The sequence below is a fragment of the Lonchura striata genome, chromosome W (assembly GCF_050655825.1).
Source record: "Lonchura striata isolate lonStrDom1 chromosome W, ASM5065582v1, whole genome shotgun sequence".
Lineage (NCBI taxonomy): Eukaryota > Metazoa > Chordata > Aves > Passeriformes > Estrildidae > Lonchura > Lonchura striata.
The window spans coordinates 38,770,773-38,787,505 of record NC_140743.1 but is presented as its reverse complement, the minus strand read 5'-3'; positions in this window follow the sequence as shown (position 1 = coordinate 38,787,505).

The window sequence follows — 16,733 nt, the reverse complement described above, 5'->3', positions numbered from 1 at the left end:
CTTTACCTGACTCCTACTAGGCTTAGGAAGCTTGGTCTCCCTGCCGAGGTAAGGTCGAACGTCCTGCCGAGCCTCACTTTCGAACTCCGGCTAAGTCCCCTCGCCTAACTCTCCTACTAGGCTTAGGAAGCTTGGTCTCCCTGCCGAGGTAAGGTCGAACGTCCTGCCGAGCCTTACACTCAAACTCCGACCAAGTCCCTTTGCCTGACTCCTACTAGGCTTAGGAAGCTTGGTCTCCCTGCCGAGGTAAGGTTGAACGTCCTGCCTAGCCTTACACTCCAAATCCGGCCAAGTCCCTTTGCCTGACTCCAACTAGGCTTAGGAAGCTTGGTCTCCCTGCCGAGGTTAGGTCGAACGTCCTGCCAAGCCTTACACTCAAACTCCGGCCAAGTCCCTTTGCCTGACTCCTACTAGGCTTAGGAAGCTTGGTCACCCTGCCGAGGTAAGGTCAAAAATCCTGCCGAGCCTTACACTAGAGCTCCGGCCAAGTCCCCTCGCCTAACTCTCCTATCAGGATTAGGAAGCTTGGTCTCCCTGCCGAGGTAAGGTCGAACATCCTGCCGAACCTTACACTCGAACTTTGGCCTAGTCCCCTCTCCTAACTCTTATACTAGGCTTAGGAAGCTTGGTCTCCCTGCCGAGGTAAGGTCGAACGTCCTGCCGAGTCTTACACTCGAACTCGAGCCAAGTCCCTTTGCCTGTCTCACACTAGGCTTAGGAAGCTTGGTCTCCCTGCCGAGGTAAGGTCGAACGTCCTGCCGAGCCTCACTTTCGAAGTCCGGCCAAGTCCCCTCGCCTAACTCTCCTACTAGGCTTAGGAAGCTTGGTCTCCCTGCCGAGGTAAGGTCGAACATCCTGCCGAGCCTTACACTCGAACTCCGGCCAAGTCCCCTCGCCTAACTCTCCTATTAGGCTTAGGAAGCTTGGTCTCCCTGCCGAGGTAAGGTCGAACGTCCTGCCGAGCCTTAAACTCGAACTCCGGCCATGTCCCCGCGCCTGACTCCTACTAGGCTTAGGAAGCTTGGTCTCCCTGCTGAAGTAAAGTCGAACGTCCTGCCGAGCCTTACACTCAAACTCCGGAAATGTCCCCTGGCCTAACTCTCCTACTAGGCTTAGGAAGCTTGGTCTCCTTGCCGAGGTAAGGGTTAACGTCCTGCCGAGCCTTACATTCGAACTCCGGACAAGTCCCCTAGCCTGACTCCTACTAGGCTTAGGAAGCTTGGTCTCCCTGCCGAGGTAAGGTCGAACGACCTGCAGAGCCTTACACTCCAACTCCGGCCAAGTCCCCTCGCCAAACTCTCCTTCTAGGCTTAGGAAGCTTGGTCTCCCTGCCTAGCTAAGGTCGAACGTCCTGCCGAGTCTCACACAGGAACTCCGGACAGGTCCCCTCGCCTAACTCTCCTACTAGGCTTAGGAAGCTTGGTCTCCCTGCCTAGCAAAGGTCGAACGTCCTGCCGAGCCTTACACTCGAACTCCGGCCAAGTCCCTTTGCCTGACTCCTACTAGGCTTAGGAAGATTGGTCACCCTGCCGAGGTAAGGTCGAAAATCCTGCCGAGGCTTACACTCGAACTCCGGCCAAGTAACCTCGCCTAACTCTCCTACTAGGCTTAGGAAGCTTGGTCTCCCTGCTGAGGTAAGGTCGAAAGTCCTGCCAAGCCCTGCACTCGAACTCCGGACAAGTCCGCTCGCCTGACTCCTACTAGGCTTAGGAAGCTAGGTCTCCCTGCTGAGGTAAGGTCGAAAGTCCTGCCGAGCCTTACACTCGAACTCCGGACAAGTCCACTCGCCTGACTCCTACTAGGCTTAGGAAGCTTGGTCTCCCTGCCGAGGTAAGGTCGAACGTCCTGCCGAGCCTCACTTTCGAAGTCCGGCCAAGTCCCCTCGCCTAACTCTCCTACTAGGCTTAGGAAGCTTGGTCTCCCTGCCGAGGTAAGGTCGAACATCCTGCCGAGCCTTACACTCGAACTCCGGCCAAGTCCCCTCGCCTAACTCTCCTATTAGGCTTAGGAAGCTTGGTCTCCCTGCCGAGGTAAGGTCGAACGTCCTGCCGAGCCTTAAACTCGAACTCCGGCCATGTCCCCGCGCCTGACTCCTACTAGGCTTAGGAAGCTTGGTCTCCCTGCTGAAGTAAAGTCGAACGTCCTGCCGAGCCTTACACTCAAACTCCGGAAATGTCCCCTGGCCTAACTCTCCTACTAGGCTTAGAAAGCTTGGTCTCCTTGCCGAGGTAAGGTTGAACGTCCTGCCGAGCCTTACATTCGAACTCCGGACAAGTCCCCTCGCCTGACTCCTACTAGGCTTAGGAAGCTTGGTCTCCCTGCCGAGGTAAGGTCGAACGTCCTGCAGAGCCTTACACTCCAACTCCGGCCAAGTCCCCTCGCCAAACTCTCCTTCTAGGCTTAGGAAGCTTGGTCTCCCTGCCGAGGTAAGGTCGAACGTCCTGCCGAGTCTCACACAGGAACTCCGGACAGGTCCCCTCGCCTAACTCTCCTACTAGGCTTAGGAAGCTTGGTCTCCCTGCCTAGCAAAGGTCGAACGTCCTGCCGAGCCTTACACTCGAACTCCGGCCAAGTCCCTTTGCCTGACTCCTACTAGGCTTAGGAAGCTTGGTCACCCTGCCGAGGTAAGGTCGAAAATCCTGCCGAGGCTTACACTCGAACTCCGGCCAAGTAACCTCGCCTAACTCTCCTACTAGGCTTAGGAAGCTTGGTCTCCCTGCTGAGGTAAAGTCGAAAGTCCTGCCGAGCCCTACACTCGAACTCCGGACAAGTCCGCTCGCCTGACTCCTACTAGGCTTAGGAAGCTAGGTCTCCCTGCTGAGGTAAGGTCGAAAGTCCTGCCGAGCCTTACACTCGAACTCCGGACAAGTCCACTCGCCTGACTCCTACTAGGCTTAGGAAGCTTGGTCTCCCTGCCGAGGTAAGGTCAAAAATCCTGCCGAGCCTTACACTCAAACTCCGGCCAAGTCCCCTCGCCTAACTCTCCTACTAGGCTTAGGAAGCTTGGTCTCCCTGCCGAGGTAAGGTCGAACGTCCTGCCGAGCCTTAAACTCGAACTCCGGCCAAGTCCCCGCGCCTGACTCCTACTAGTCCTAGGAGGCTTGGTCTCTCTGCTGAGGTAAGGTTGAAAGTCCTGCCGAGCCTTAGACTCGAAGTCCGCACAAGTCCACTCGCCTGACTCCTACTAGGCTTAGGAAGCTTGGTCTCCCTGCCGAGGTAAGGTCGAACGTCCTGCCGAGCCTTACACTCAAATTCCGGGCTGGTCCCCTGGCCTAACTCTCATACTAGGCTTAGGAAGCTTAGTCTCCCTGCCGAGGTAAGGTCGAACGTCCAGCCCAGCCTTACACAGGAACTCCGGACAGGTCCCATCGCCGAAATCTCCTTCTAGGCTTAGGAAGCTTGGTTTCCCTGCCGAGGTAAGGTCGAACGTCCTGCCGAGCCTTACACTCGAACTCCAGCCAAGTCCCTTTGCCAGACTCCTACTAGGCTTAGGAAGCTTGGTCTCCCTGCCGAGGTAAGGTCGAACGTCCTGCAGAGCCTTACACTCCAACTCCGGCCAAGTCCCCTCGCCAAACTCTCCTTCTAGGCTTAGGAAGCTTGGTCTCCCTGCCGAGGTAAGGTCGAACGTCCTGCCGAGTCTCACACAGGAACTCCGGACAGGTCCCCTCGCCTAATTCTCCTACTAGGCTTAGGAAGCTTGGTCTCCCTGCCGAGGTAAGGTCGAACGTCCTGCCGAGCCTTACACTCGAACTCCGGCCAAGTCCCTTTGCCTGATTCTCCTACTAGGCTTAGGAAGCTTGGTCTCCCTGCCGAGGTAAGGTTGAACGTCCTGCCGAGCCTTACACTCGAACTCCAGCCAAGTCCCTTTGCCTGACTCCTACTAGGCTTAGGAAGCTTGGTCTCCCTGCCGAGGTAAGGTCGAACGTCCTGCCGAGCCTCACTTTCGAACTCCGGCTAAGTCCCCTCGCCTAACTCTCCTACTAGGCTTAGGAAGCTTGGTCTCCCTGCCGAGGTAAGGTTGAACGTCCTGCCGAGCCTTACACTCGAACTCCGGCCAAGTCCCTTTGCCTGACTCCTACTAGGCTTAGGAAGCTTGGTCTCCCTGCCGAGGTAAGGTTGAACGTCCTGCCGAGCCTTACACTCGAACTCCAGCCAAGTCCCTTTGCCTGACTCCTACTAGGCTTAGGAAGCTTGGTCTCCCTGCCGAGGTAAGGTCGAACGTCCTGCCGAGCCTCACTTTCGAACTCCGGCCAAGTAACCTCGCCTAACTCCCCTACTAGGCTTAGGAAGCTTGGTCACCCTGCCGAGGTAAGGTCAAAAATCCTGCCGAGCCTTACACTAGAACTCCGGCCAAGTCCCCTCGCCTAACTCTCCTACTAGGCTTAGGAAGCTTGGTCTCCCTGCTGAGGTAAGGTCGAAAGTCCTGCCGAGCCTTACACTCGAACTCCGGACAAGTCCGCTCGCCTGACTCCTACTAGGCTTAGGAAGCTAGGTCTCCCTGCTGAGGTAAGGTCGAAAGTCCTGCCGAGCCTTACACTCGAACTCCGGACAAGTCCACTCGCCTGACTCCTACTAGGCTTAGGAAGCTTGGTCTCCCTGCCGAGGTAAGGTCAAAAATCCTGCCGAGCCTTACACTCAAACTCCGGCCAAGTCCACTCGCCTAACTCTCCGACTAGGCTTAGGAAGCTTGGTCTCCATGCCGAGGTAAGGTCGAACATCCTGCCGAGCCTTACACTCGAACTCCGGCCAAGTCCCCTCACCTAACTCTCCTACTAGGCTTAGGAAGCTTGGTCTCCCTGCCGAGGTAAGGTCGAACGTCCTGCCGAGCCTTAAACTCGAACTCCGGCCATGTCCCCGCGCCTGACTCCTACTAGGCTTAGGAAGATTGGTCTCCCTGCCGAGGTAAGGTCGAACGTCCTGCCGAGCCTTACACTCAAATTCCGGGCAGGTCCCCTGGCCTAACTCTCCTACTAGGCTTAGGAAGCTTGGTCTCCCTGCCGAGGTAAGGTCGAACGTCCTGCCGAGCCTTACACTCAAATTCCGGGCAGGTCCCCTGGCCTAACTCTCCTACTAGGCTTAGGAAGCTTGGTCTCCCTGCCGAGGTAAGGTCGAACGTCCAGCCGAGCCTTACACAGGAACTCCGGACAGGTCCCATCGCCGAAATCTCCTTCTAGGCTTAGGAAGCTTGGTTTCCCTGCCGAGGTAAGGTCGAACGTCCTGCCGAGCCTTGCACTCGAACTCCAGCCAAGTCCCTTTGCCTGACTCCTACTAGGCTTAGGAAGCTTGGTCTCCCTGCCGAGGTAAGGTCGAACGTCCTGCCGAGCCTCACTTTCGAACTCCGGCTAAGTCCCCTCGCCTAACTCTCCTACTAGGCTTAGGAAGCTTGGTCTCCCTGCCGAGGTAAGGTCGAACGTCCTGCCGAGCCTTACACTCAAACTCCGGCCAAGTCCCTTTGCCTGACTCCTACTAGGCTTAGGAAGCTTGGTCTCCCTGCCGAGGTAAGGTTGAACGTCCTGCCTAGCCTTACACTCCAACTCCGGCCAAGTCCCTTTGCCTGACTCCTACTAGGCTTAGGAAGCTTGGTCTCCCTGCCGAGGTAAGGTCGAACGTCCTGCCGAGCCTCACTTTCGAACTCCGGCCAAGTCCCCTGGCCTAACTCTCCTACTAGGCTTAGGAACCTTGGTCACCCTGCCGAGGTAAGGTCGAACGTCCTGCCGAACTTTTACACTCGAACTCCGGCCATGTCCATTCGCCTGACTCCTACTAGGCTTAGGAAGCTTGGTCTCCCTGCCGAGGTAAGGTCGAACGTCCTGCTGAGCCTTAAACTCGAACTCCGGCCAAGTCCCCTCGCCTAACTCTCCTACTAGGCTTAGGAAGCTTGGTCTCCCTGCCGAGGTAAGGTCGAACGTCCTGCCGAGCCTCACTTTCGAACTCCGGCTAAGTCCCCTCGCCTAACTCTCCTACTAGGCTTAGGAAGCTTGGTCTCCCTGCCGAGGTAAGGTCGAACGTCCTGCCGAGCCTTACACTCGAACTCCGGCCAAGTCCCTTTGCCTGACTCCTACTAGGCTTAGGAAGCTTGGTCTCCCTGCCGAGGTAAGGTTGAACGTCCTGCCGAGCCTTACACTCGAACTCCAGCCAAGTCCTTTTGCCTGACTCCTACTAGGCTTAGGAAGCTTGGTCTCCCTGCCGAGGTAAGGTCGAACGTCCTGCCGAGCCTCACTTTCGAACTCCGGCCAAGTAACCTCGCCTAACTCTCCTACTAGGCTTAGGAAGCTTGGTCACCCTGCCGAGGTAAGGTCAAAAATCCTGCCGAGCCTTACACTAGAACTCCGGCCAAGTCCCCTCGCCTAACTCTCCTACTAGGCTTAGGAAGCTTGGTCTCCCTGCCGAGGTAAGGTCGAACATCCTGCCGAGGCTTACACTCGAACTCCGGCCAAGTCCCCTCGCCTAACTCTCCTACTAGGCTTAGGAAGCTTGGTCTCCCTGCTGAGGTAAGGTCGAAAGTCCTGCTGAGCCTTACACTCGAACTCCGGACAAGTCCGCTCGCCTGACTCCTACTAGGCTTAGGAAGCTAGGTCTCCCTGCTGAGGTAAGGTCGAAAGTCCTGCCGAGCCTTACACTCGAACTCCGGACAAGTCCACTCGCCTGACTCCTACTAGGCTTAGGAAGCTTGGTCTCCCTGCCGAGGTAAGGTCAAAAATCCTGCCGAGCCTTACACTCAAACTCCGGCCAAGTCCACTCGCCTAACTCTCCGACTAGGCTTAGGAAGCTTGGTCTCCATGCCGAGGTAAGGTCGAACATCCTGCCGAGCCTTACACTCGAACTCCGGCCAAGTCCCCTCACCTAACTCTCCTACTAGGCTTAGGAAGCTTGGTCTCCCTGCCGAGGTAAGGTCGAACGTCCTGCCGAGCCTTAAACTCGAACTCCGGCCATGTCCCCGCGCCTGACTCCTACTAGGCTTAGGAAGCTTGGTCTCCCTGCCGAGGTAAGGTCGAACGTCCTGCCGAGCCTTACACTCAAATTCCGGGCAGGTCCCCTGGCCTAACTCTCCTACTAGGCTTAGGAAGCTTGGTCTCCCTGCCGAGGTAAGGTCGAACGTCCTGCCGAGCCTTACACTCAAATTCCGGGCAGGTCCCCTGGCCTAACTCTCCTACTAGGCTTAGGAAGCTTGGTCTCCCTGCCGAGGTAAGGTCGAACGTCCAGCCGAGCCTTACACAGGAACTCCGGACAGGTCCCATCGCCGAAATCTCCTTCTAGGCTTAGGAAGCTTGGTTTCCCTGCCGAGGTAAGGTCGAACGTCCTGCCGAGCCTTGCACTCGAACTCCAGCCAAGTCCCTTTGCCTGACTCCTACTAGGCTTAGGAAGCTTGGTCTCCCTGCCGAGGTAAGGTCGAACGTCCTGCCGAGCCTCACTTTCGAACTCCGGCTAAGTCCCCTCGCCTAACTCTCCTACTAGGCTTAGGAAGCTTGGTCTCCCTGCCGAGGTAAGGTCGAACGTCCTGCCGAGCCTTACACTCAAACTCCGGCCAAGTCCCTTTGCCTGACTCCTACTAGGCTTAGGAAGCTTAGTCTCCCTGCCGAGGTAAGGTTGAACGTCCTGCCTAGCCTTACACTCCAACTCCGGCCAAGTCCCTTTGCCTGACTCCTACTAGGCTTAGGAAGCTTGGTCTCCCTGCCGAGGTAAGGTCGAACGTCCTGCCGAACTTTTACACTCGAACTCCGGCCATGTCCATTCGCCTGACTCCTACTAGGCTTAGGAAGCTTGGTCTCCCTGCCGAGGTAAGGTCGAACGTCCTGCTGAGCCTTAAACTCGAACTCCGGCCAAGTCCCCTCGCCTAACTCCCCTACTAGGCTTAGGAAGCTTGGTCTCCCTGCCGAGGTAAGGTCGAACATCCTGCCAAACCTTACACTCGAACTCCGGCCTAGTCCCCTCTCCTAACTCTCCTACTAGGCTTAGGAAGCTTGGTCTCCCTGCCGAGGTAAGGTTGAACGTCCTGCCGAGCCTTACACTCGAACTCCAGCCAAGTCCCTTTGCCTGACTCCTACTAGGCTTAGGAAGCTTGGTCTCCCTGCCGAGGTAAGGTCGAACGTCCTGCCGAGCCTCACTTTCGAACTCCGGCTAAGTCCCCTCGCCTAACTCTCCTACTAGGCTTAGGAAGCTTGGTCTCCCTGCCGAGGTAAGGTCGAACGTCCTGCCGAGCCTTACACTCGAACTCCGGCCAAGTCCCTTTGCCTGACTCCTACTAGGCTTAGGAAGCTTGGTCTCCCTGCCGAGGTAAGGTTGAACGTCCTGCCGAGCCTTACACTCGAACTCCAGCCAAGTCCCTTTGCCTGACTCCTACTAGGCTTAGGAAGCTTGGTCTCCCTGCCGAGGTAAGGTCGAACGTCCTGCAGAGCCTTACACTCCAACTCCGGCCAAGTAACCTCGCCTAACTCTCCTACTAGGCTTAGGAAGCTTGGTCACCCTGCCGAGGTAAGGTCAAAAATCCTGCCGAGCCTTACACTAGAACTCCGGCCAAGTCCCCTCGCCTAACTCTCCTACTAGGCTTAGGAAGCTTGGTCTCCCTGCCGAGGTAAGGTCGAACATCCTGCCGAGGCTTACACTCGAACTCCGGCCAAGTCCCCTCGCCTAACTCTCCTACTAGGCTTAGGAAGCTTGGTCTCCCTGCTGAGGTAAGGTCGAAAGTCCTGCCGAGCCTTACACTCGAACTCGGGACAAGTCCGCTCGCCTGACTCCTACTAGGCTTAGGAAGCTAGGTCTCCCTGCTGAGGTAAGGTCGAAAGTCCTGCCGAGCCTTACACTCGAACTCCGGACAAGTCCACTCGCCTGACTCCTACTAGGCTTAGGAAGCTTGGTCTCCCTGCCGAGGTAAGGTCAAAAATCCTGCCGAGCCTTACACTCAAACTCCGGCCAAGTCCACTCGCCTAACTCTCCGACTAGGCTTAGGAAGCTTGGTCTCCATGCCGAGGTAAGGTCGAACATCCTGCCGAGCCTTACACTCGAACTCCGGCCAAGTCCCCTCACCTAACTCTCCTACTAGGCTTAGGAAGCTTGGTCTCCCTGCCGAGGTAAGGTCGAACGTCCTGCCGAGCCTTAAACTCGAACTCCGGCCATGTCCCCGCGCCTGACTCCTACTAGGCTTAGGAAGCTTGGTCTCCCTGCCGAGGTAAGGTCGAACGTCCTGCCGAGCCTTACACTCAAATTCCGGGCAGGTCCCCTGGCCTAACTCTCCTACTAGGCTTAGGAAGCTTGGTCTCCCTGCCGAGGTAAGGTCGAACGTCCTGCCGAGCCTTACACTCAAATTCCGGGCAGGTCCCCTGGCCTAACTCTCCTACTAGGCTTAGGAAGCTTGGTCTCCCTGCCGAGGTAAGGTCGAACGTCCAGCCGAGCCTTACACAGGAACTCCGGACAGGTCCCATCGCCGAAATCTCCTTCTAGGCTTAGGAAGCTTGGTTTCCCTGCCGAGGTAAGGTCGAACGTCCTGCCGAGCCTTGCACTCGAACTCCAGCCAAGTCCCTTTGCCTGACTCCTACTAGGCTCAGGAAGCTTGGTCTCCCTGCCGAGGTAAGGTCGAACGTCCTGCCGAGCCTCACTTTCGAACTCCGGCTAAGTCCCCTCGCCTAACTCTCCTACTAGGCTTAGGAAGCTTGGTCTCCCTGCCGAGGTAAGGTCGAACGTCCTGCCGAGCCTTACACTCAAACTCCGGCCAAGTCCCTTTGCCTGACTCCTACTAGGCTTAGGAAGCTTAGTCTCCCTGCCGAGGTAAGGTTGAACGTCCTGCCTAGCCTTACACTCCAACTCCGGCCAAGTCCCTTTGCCTGACTCCTACTAGGCTTAGGAAGCTTGGTCTCCCTGCCGAGGTAAGGTCGAACGTCCTGCTGAGCCTTAAACTCGAACTCCGGCCAAGTCCCCTCGCCTAACTCTCCTACTAGGCTTAGGAAGCTTGGTCTCCCTGCCGAGGTAAGGTCGAACATCCTGCCAAACCTTACACTCGAACTCCGGCCTAGTCCCCTCTCCTAACTCTCCTACTAGGCTTAGGAAGTTTGGTCTCCCTGCCGAGGTAAGGTTGAACGTCCTGCCGAGCCTTACACTCGAACTCCAGCCAAGTCCCTTTGCCTGACTCCTACTAGGCTTAGGAAGCTTGGTCTCCCTGCCGAGGTAAGGTCGAACGTCCTGCCGAGCCTCACTTTCGAAGTCCGGCCAAGTCCCCTCGCCTAACTCTCCTACTAGGCTTAGGAAGCTTGGTCTCCCTGCCGAGGTAAGGTCGAACATCCTGCCGAGCCTTACACTCGAACTCCGGCCAAGTCCCCTCGCCTAACTCTCCTATTAGGCTTAGGAAGCTTGGTCTCCCTGCTGAGGTAAGGTCGAACGTCCTGCCGAGCCTTAAACTCGAACTCCGGCCATGTCCCCGCGCCTGACTCCTACTAGGCTTAGGAAGCTTGGTCTCCCTGCTGAAGTAAAGTCGAACGTCCTGCCGAGCCTTACACTCAGACTCCGGAAATGTCCCCTGGCCTAACTCTCCGACTAGGCTTAGGAAGCTTGGTCTCTCTGCCGAGGTAAGGTCGAACATCCTGCCGAGCCTTACACTCGAACTCCGGCCAAGTCCCCTCACCTAACTCTCCTACTTGGCTTAGGAAGCTTGGTCTCCCTGCCGAGGTAAGGTTGAACGTCCTGCCGAGACTTAAACTCGAACTCCGGCCATGTCCCCGCGCCTGACTCCTACTAGTCTTAGGAAGCTTGGTCTCCCTGCTGAGGTAAGGTCGAAAGTCCTGCCGAGCCTTACACTCAAACTTTGCACAAGTCCACTCGCCTGACTCCTACTAGGCTTAGGAAGCTTGGTCTCCCTGCCGAGGTAAGGTCGAACGTCCTGCCGAGCCTTACACTCAAATTCCGGGCAGGTCCCCTGGCCTAACTCTCCTACTAGGCTTAGGAAGCTTGGTCTCCCTGCTGAGGTAAGGTCGAACGTCCTGCAGAGCCTTACACTCCAACTCCGGCCAAGTCCCCTCGCCAAACTCTCCTTCTAGGCTTAGGAAGCTTGGTCTCCCTGCCGAGGTAAGGTTGAACGTCCTGCCGAGCCTTAAACTCGAACTCCGGCCATGTCCCCGCGCCTGACTCCTACTAGTCCTAGGAGGCTTGGTCTCCCTGCTGAGGTAAGGTTGAAAGTCCTGCCGAGCCTTACACTCGAACTCCGCACAAGTCTACTCGCCTGACTCCTACTAGGCTTAGGAAGCTTGGTCTCCCTGCCGAGGTAAGGTCGAACGCCCTGCCGAGCCTTACACTCAAATTCCGGGCAGGTCCCCTGGCCTAACTCTCCTACTAGGCTTAGGAAGCTTGGTCTCCCTGCCGAGGTAAGGTCGAACGTCCAGCCGAGCCTTACACAGGAACTCCGGACAGGTCCCATCGCCGAAATCTCCTTCTAGGCTTAGGAAGCTTGGTCTCCCTGCCGAGGTAAGGTCGAACGTCCTGCCGAGCCTTACACTCGAACTCCAGCCAAGTCCCTTTGCCTGACTCCTACTAGGCTTAGGAAGCTTGGTCTCCCTGCTGAGGTAAGGTCGAACGTCCTGCCGAGCCTCACTTTCGAACACCGGCTAAGTCCCCTCGCCTAACTCTCCTACTAGGCTTAGAAAGCTTGGTCTCCCTGCCGAGGTAAGGTCGAACGTCCTGCCGAGCCTTACACTCGAACTCCGGCCAAGTCCCCTCGCCTGACTCCTACTAGGCTTAGGAAGCTTGGTCTCCCTGCCGAGGTAAGGTCGAACGTCCTGCAGAGCCTTACACTCCAACTCCGGCCAAGTCCCCTCGCCAAACTCTCCTTCTAGGCTTAGGAAGCTTGGTCTCCCTGCCGAGGTAAGGTCGAACGCCCTGCCGAGTCTCACACAGGAACTCCGGACAGGTCCCCTCGCCTAACTCTCCTACTAGGCTTAGGAAGCTTGGTCTCCCTGCCTAGCAAAGGTCGAACGTCCTGCCGAGCCTTACACTCGAACTCCGGCCAAGTCCCTTTGCCTGACTCCTACTAGGCTTAGGAAGCTTGGTCACCCTGCCGAGGTAAGGTCGAAAATCCTGCCGAGGCTTACACTCGAACTCCGGCCAAGTAACCTCGCCTAACTCTCCTACTAGGCTTAGGAAGCTTGGTCTCCCTGCTGAGGTAAGGTCGAAAGTCCTGCCGAGCCCTACACTCGAACTCCGGACAAGTCCGCTCGCCTGACTCCTACTAGGCTTAGGCAGCTTTGTCTCCCTGCCGAGGTAAGGTCAAAAATCCTGCCGAGCCTTACACTCAAACTCCGGCCAAGTCCCCTCGCCTAACTCTCCTACTAGGCTTAGGAAGCTTGGTCTCCCTGCCGAGGTAAGGTCGAACGTCTTGCCGAGCCTTAAACTCGAACTCCGGTCATGTCCCCGCGCCTGACTCCTACTAGTCCTAGGAGGCTTGGTCTCTCTGCTGAGGTAAGGTTGAAAGTCCTGCCGAGCCTTAGACTCGAACTCCGCACAAGTCCACTCGCCTGACTCCTACTAGGCTTAGGAAGCTTGGTCTCCCTGCCGAGGTAAGGTCGAACGTCCTGCCGAGCCTTAAACTCAAATTCCGGGCAGGTCCCCTGGCCTAACTCTCCTACTAGGCTTAGGAAGCTTGGTCTCCCTGCCGAGGTAAGGTCGAACGTCCAGCCCAGCCTTACACAGGAACTCCGGACAGGTCCCATCGCCGAAATCTCCTTCTAGGCTTAGGAAGCTTGGTTTCCCTGCCGAGGTAAGGTCGAACGTCCTGCCGAGCCTTACACTCGAACTCCAGCCAAGTCCCTTTGCCAGACTCCTACTAGGCTTAGGAAGCTTGGTCTCCCTGCCGAGGTAAGGTCGAACGTCCTGCAGAGCCTTACACTCCAACTCCGGCCAAGTCCCCTCGCCAAACTCTCCTTCTAGGCTTAGGAAGCTTGGTCTCCCTGCCGAGGTAAGGTCGAACGTCCTGCCGAGTCTCACACAGGAACTCCGGACAGGTCCCCTCGCCTACCTCTCCTACTAGGCTTAGGAAGCTTGGTCTCCCTGCCTAGCTAAGGTTGAACGTCCTGCCGAGCCTTACACTCGAACTCCGGCCAAGTCCCTTTGCCTGACTCCTACTAGGCTTAGGAAGCTTGGTCACCCTGCCGAGGTAAGGTCAAAAATCCTGCCGAGCCTTACACTAGAACTCCGGCCAAGTCCCCTCGCCTAACTCTCCTACTAGGCTTAGGAAGCTTGGTCTCCCTGCCGAGGTAAGGTCGAACATCCTGCCGAGGCTTACACTCGAACTCCGGCCAAGTCCCCTCGCCTAACTCTCCTACTAGGCTTAGGAAGCTTGGTCTCCCTGCTGAGGTAAGGTCGAAAGTCCTGCCGAGCCTTACACTCGAACTCCGGACAAGTCCGCTCGCCTGACTCCTACTAGGCTTAGGAATCTAGGTCTCCCTGCTGAGGTAAGGTCGAAAGTCCTGCCGAGCCTTACACTCGAACTCCGGACAAGTCCACTCGCCTGACTCCTACTAGGCTTAGGAAGCTTGGTCTCCCTGCCGAGATAAGGTCAAAAATCCTGCCGAGCCTTACACTCAAACTCCGGCCAAGTCCACTCGCCTAACTCTCCTACTAGGCTTAGGAAGCTTGGTCTCCCTGCCGAGGTAAGGTCGAACGTCCTGCCGAGCCTTACACTCGAACTCCGGCCAAGTCCCCTCACCTAACTCTCCTACTAGGCTTAGGAAGCTTGGTCTCCCTGCCGAGGTAAGGTCGAACGTCCTGCCGAGCCTTAAACTCGAACTCCGGCCATGTCCCCGCGCCTGACTCCTACTAGTCCTAGGAGGCTTGGTCTCCCTGCTGAGGTAAGGTTGAAAGTCCTGCCGAGCCTTACACTCGAACTCCGCACAAGTCCACTCGCCTGACTCCTACTAGGCTTAGGAAGCTTGGTCTCCCTGCCGAGGTAAGGTCGAACGCCCTGCCGAGCCTTACACTCAAATTCCGGGCAGGTCCCCTGGCCTAACTCTCCTACTAGGCTTAGGAAGCTTGGTCTCCCTGCCGAGGTAAGGTCGAACGTCCAGCCGAGCCTTACACAGGAACTCCGGACAGGTCCCATCGCCGAAATCTCCTTCTAGGCTTAGGAAGCTTGGTCTCCCTGCTGAGGTAAGGTCGAACGTCCTGCCGAGCCTCACTTTCGAACTCCGGCTAAGTCCCCTCGCCTAACTCTCCTACTAGGCTTAGGAAGCTTGGTCTCCCTGCCGAGGTAAGGTCGAACGTCCTGCCGAGCCTTACACTCGAACTCCGGCCAAGTCCCTTTGCCTGACTCCTACTAGGCTTAGGAAGCTTGGTCTCCCTGCCGAGGTAAGGTGGAACGTCCTGCCGAGCCTTACACTCGAACTCCGGCCAAGTCCCCTCGCCTAACTCTCCTATTAGGCTTAGGAAGCTTGGTCTCCCTGCCGAGGTAAGGTCGAACGTCCTGCCGAGCCTTAAACTCGAACTCCGGCCATGTCCCCGCGCCTGACTCCTACTAGGCTTAGGAAGCTTGGTCTCCCTGCTGAAGTAAGGTCGAACGTCCTGCCGAGACTTACACTCAAACTCCGGAAATGTCCCCTGGCCTAACTCTCCTACTAGGCTTAGGAAGCTTGGTCTCCTTGCCGAGGTAAGGTTGAACGTCCTGCCGAGCCTTACATTCGAACTCCGGACAAGTCCCCTCGCCTGACTCCTACTAGGCTTAGGAAGCTTGGTCTCCCTGCCGAGGTAAGGTCGAACGTCCTGCAGAGCCTTACACTCCAACTCCGGACAGGTCCCCTCGCCAAAATCTCATTCTAGGCTTAGGAAGTTTAGTCTCCCTGCCGAGGTAAGGTTGAACGTCCTGCCGAGCCTTACACTCGAACTCCGCACAAGTCCACTCGCCTGACTCCTACTAGGCTTAGGAAGCTTGGTCTCCCTGCCGAGGTAAGGTCGAACATCCTGCCGAGCCTTACACTCGAACTCCGGCCAAGTCCCCTCGCCTAACTCTCCTACTAGGCTTAGGAAGCTTGGTCTCCCTGCTGAGGTAAGGTCGAAAGTCCTGCCGAGCCTTACACTCGAACTCCGGACAAGTCCGCTCGCCTGACTCCTACTAGGCTTAGGAATCTAGGTCTCCCTGCTGAGGTAAGGTCGAAAGTCCTGCCGAGCCTTACACTCGAACTCCGGACAAGTCCACTCGCCTGACTCCTACTAGGCTTAGGAAGCTTGGTCTCCCTGCCGAGGTAAGGTCAAAAATCCTGCCGAGCCTTACACTCAAACTCCGGCCAAGTCCACTCGCCTAACTCTCCTACTAGGCTTAGGAAGCTTGGTCTCCCTGCCGAGGTAAGTTCGAACGTCCTGCCGAGCCTTACACTCGAACTCCGGCCAAGTCCCCTCACCTAACTCTCCTACTAGGCTTAGGAAGCTTGGTCTCCCTGCCGAGGTAAGGTCGAACGTCCTGCCGAGCCTTAAACTCGAACTCCGGCCATGTCCCCGCGCCTGACTCCTACTAGTCCTAGGAGGCTTGGTCTCCCTGCTGAGGTAAGGTTGAAAGTCCTGCCGAGCCTTACACTCGAACTCCGCACAAGTCCACTCGCCTGATTCCTACTAGGCTTAGGAAGCTTGGTCTCCCTGCCGAGGTAAGGTCGAACGCCCTGCCGAGCCTGACACTCAAATTCCGGGCAGGTCCCCTGGCCTAACTCTCCTACTAGGCTTAGGAAGCTTGGTCTCCCTGCCGAGGTAAGGTCGAACATCCAGCCGAGCCTTTACACAGGAACTCCGGACAGGTCCCATCGCCGAAATCTCCTTCTAGGCTTAGGAAGCTTGGTCTCCCTGCCGAGGTAAGGTCGAACGTCCTGCCGAGCCTTACACTCGAACTCCAGCCAAGTCCCTTTGCCTGACTCCTACTAGGCTTAGGAAGCTTGGTCTCCCTGCTGAGGTAAGGTCGAACGTCCTGCCGAGCCTCACTTTCGAACTCCGGCTAAGTCCCCTCGCCTAACTCTCCTACTAGGCTTAGGAAGCTTGGTCTCCCTGCCGAGGTAAGGTCGAACGTCCTGCCGAGCCTTACACTCGAACTCCGGCCAAGTCCCTTTGCCTGACTCCTACTAGGCTTAGGAAGCTTGGTCTCCCTGCCGAGGTAAGGTCGAACGTCCTGCCGAGCCTTACACTCGAACTCCAGCCAAGTCCCTTTGCCTGACTCCTACTAGGCTTAGGAAGCTTGGTCTCCCTGCTGAGGTAATGACGTCTGTCCTGCCGAGCCTCACTTTCGAACTCCGGCTAAGTCCCCTCGCCTAACTCTCCTACTAGGCTTAGGAAGCTTGGTCTCCCTGCCGAGGTAAGGTCGAACGTCCTGCCGAGTCTCACACAGGAACTCCGGACAGGTCCCCTCGCCTAACTCTCCTACTAGGCTTAGGAAGCTTGGTCTCCCTGCCTAGCTAAGGTCGAACGTCCTGCCGAGCCTTACACTCGAACTCCGGCCAAGTCCCTTTGCCTGACTCCTACTAGGCTTAGGAAGCTTGGTCACCCTGCCGAGGTAAGGTCAAAAATCCTGCCGAGCCTTACACTAGAACTCCGGCCAAGTCCCCTCGCCTAACTCTCCTACTAGGCTTAGGAAGCTTGGTCTCCCTGCCAAGGTAAGGTCGAACATCCTGCCGAGGCTTACACTCGAACTCCGGCCAAGTCCCCTCGCCTAACTCTCCTACTAGGCTTAGGAAGCTTGGTCTCCCTGCTGAGGTAAGGTCGAAAGTCCTGCCGAGCCTTACACT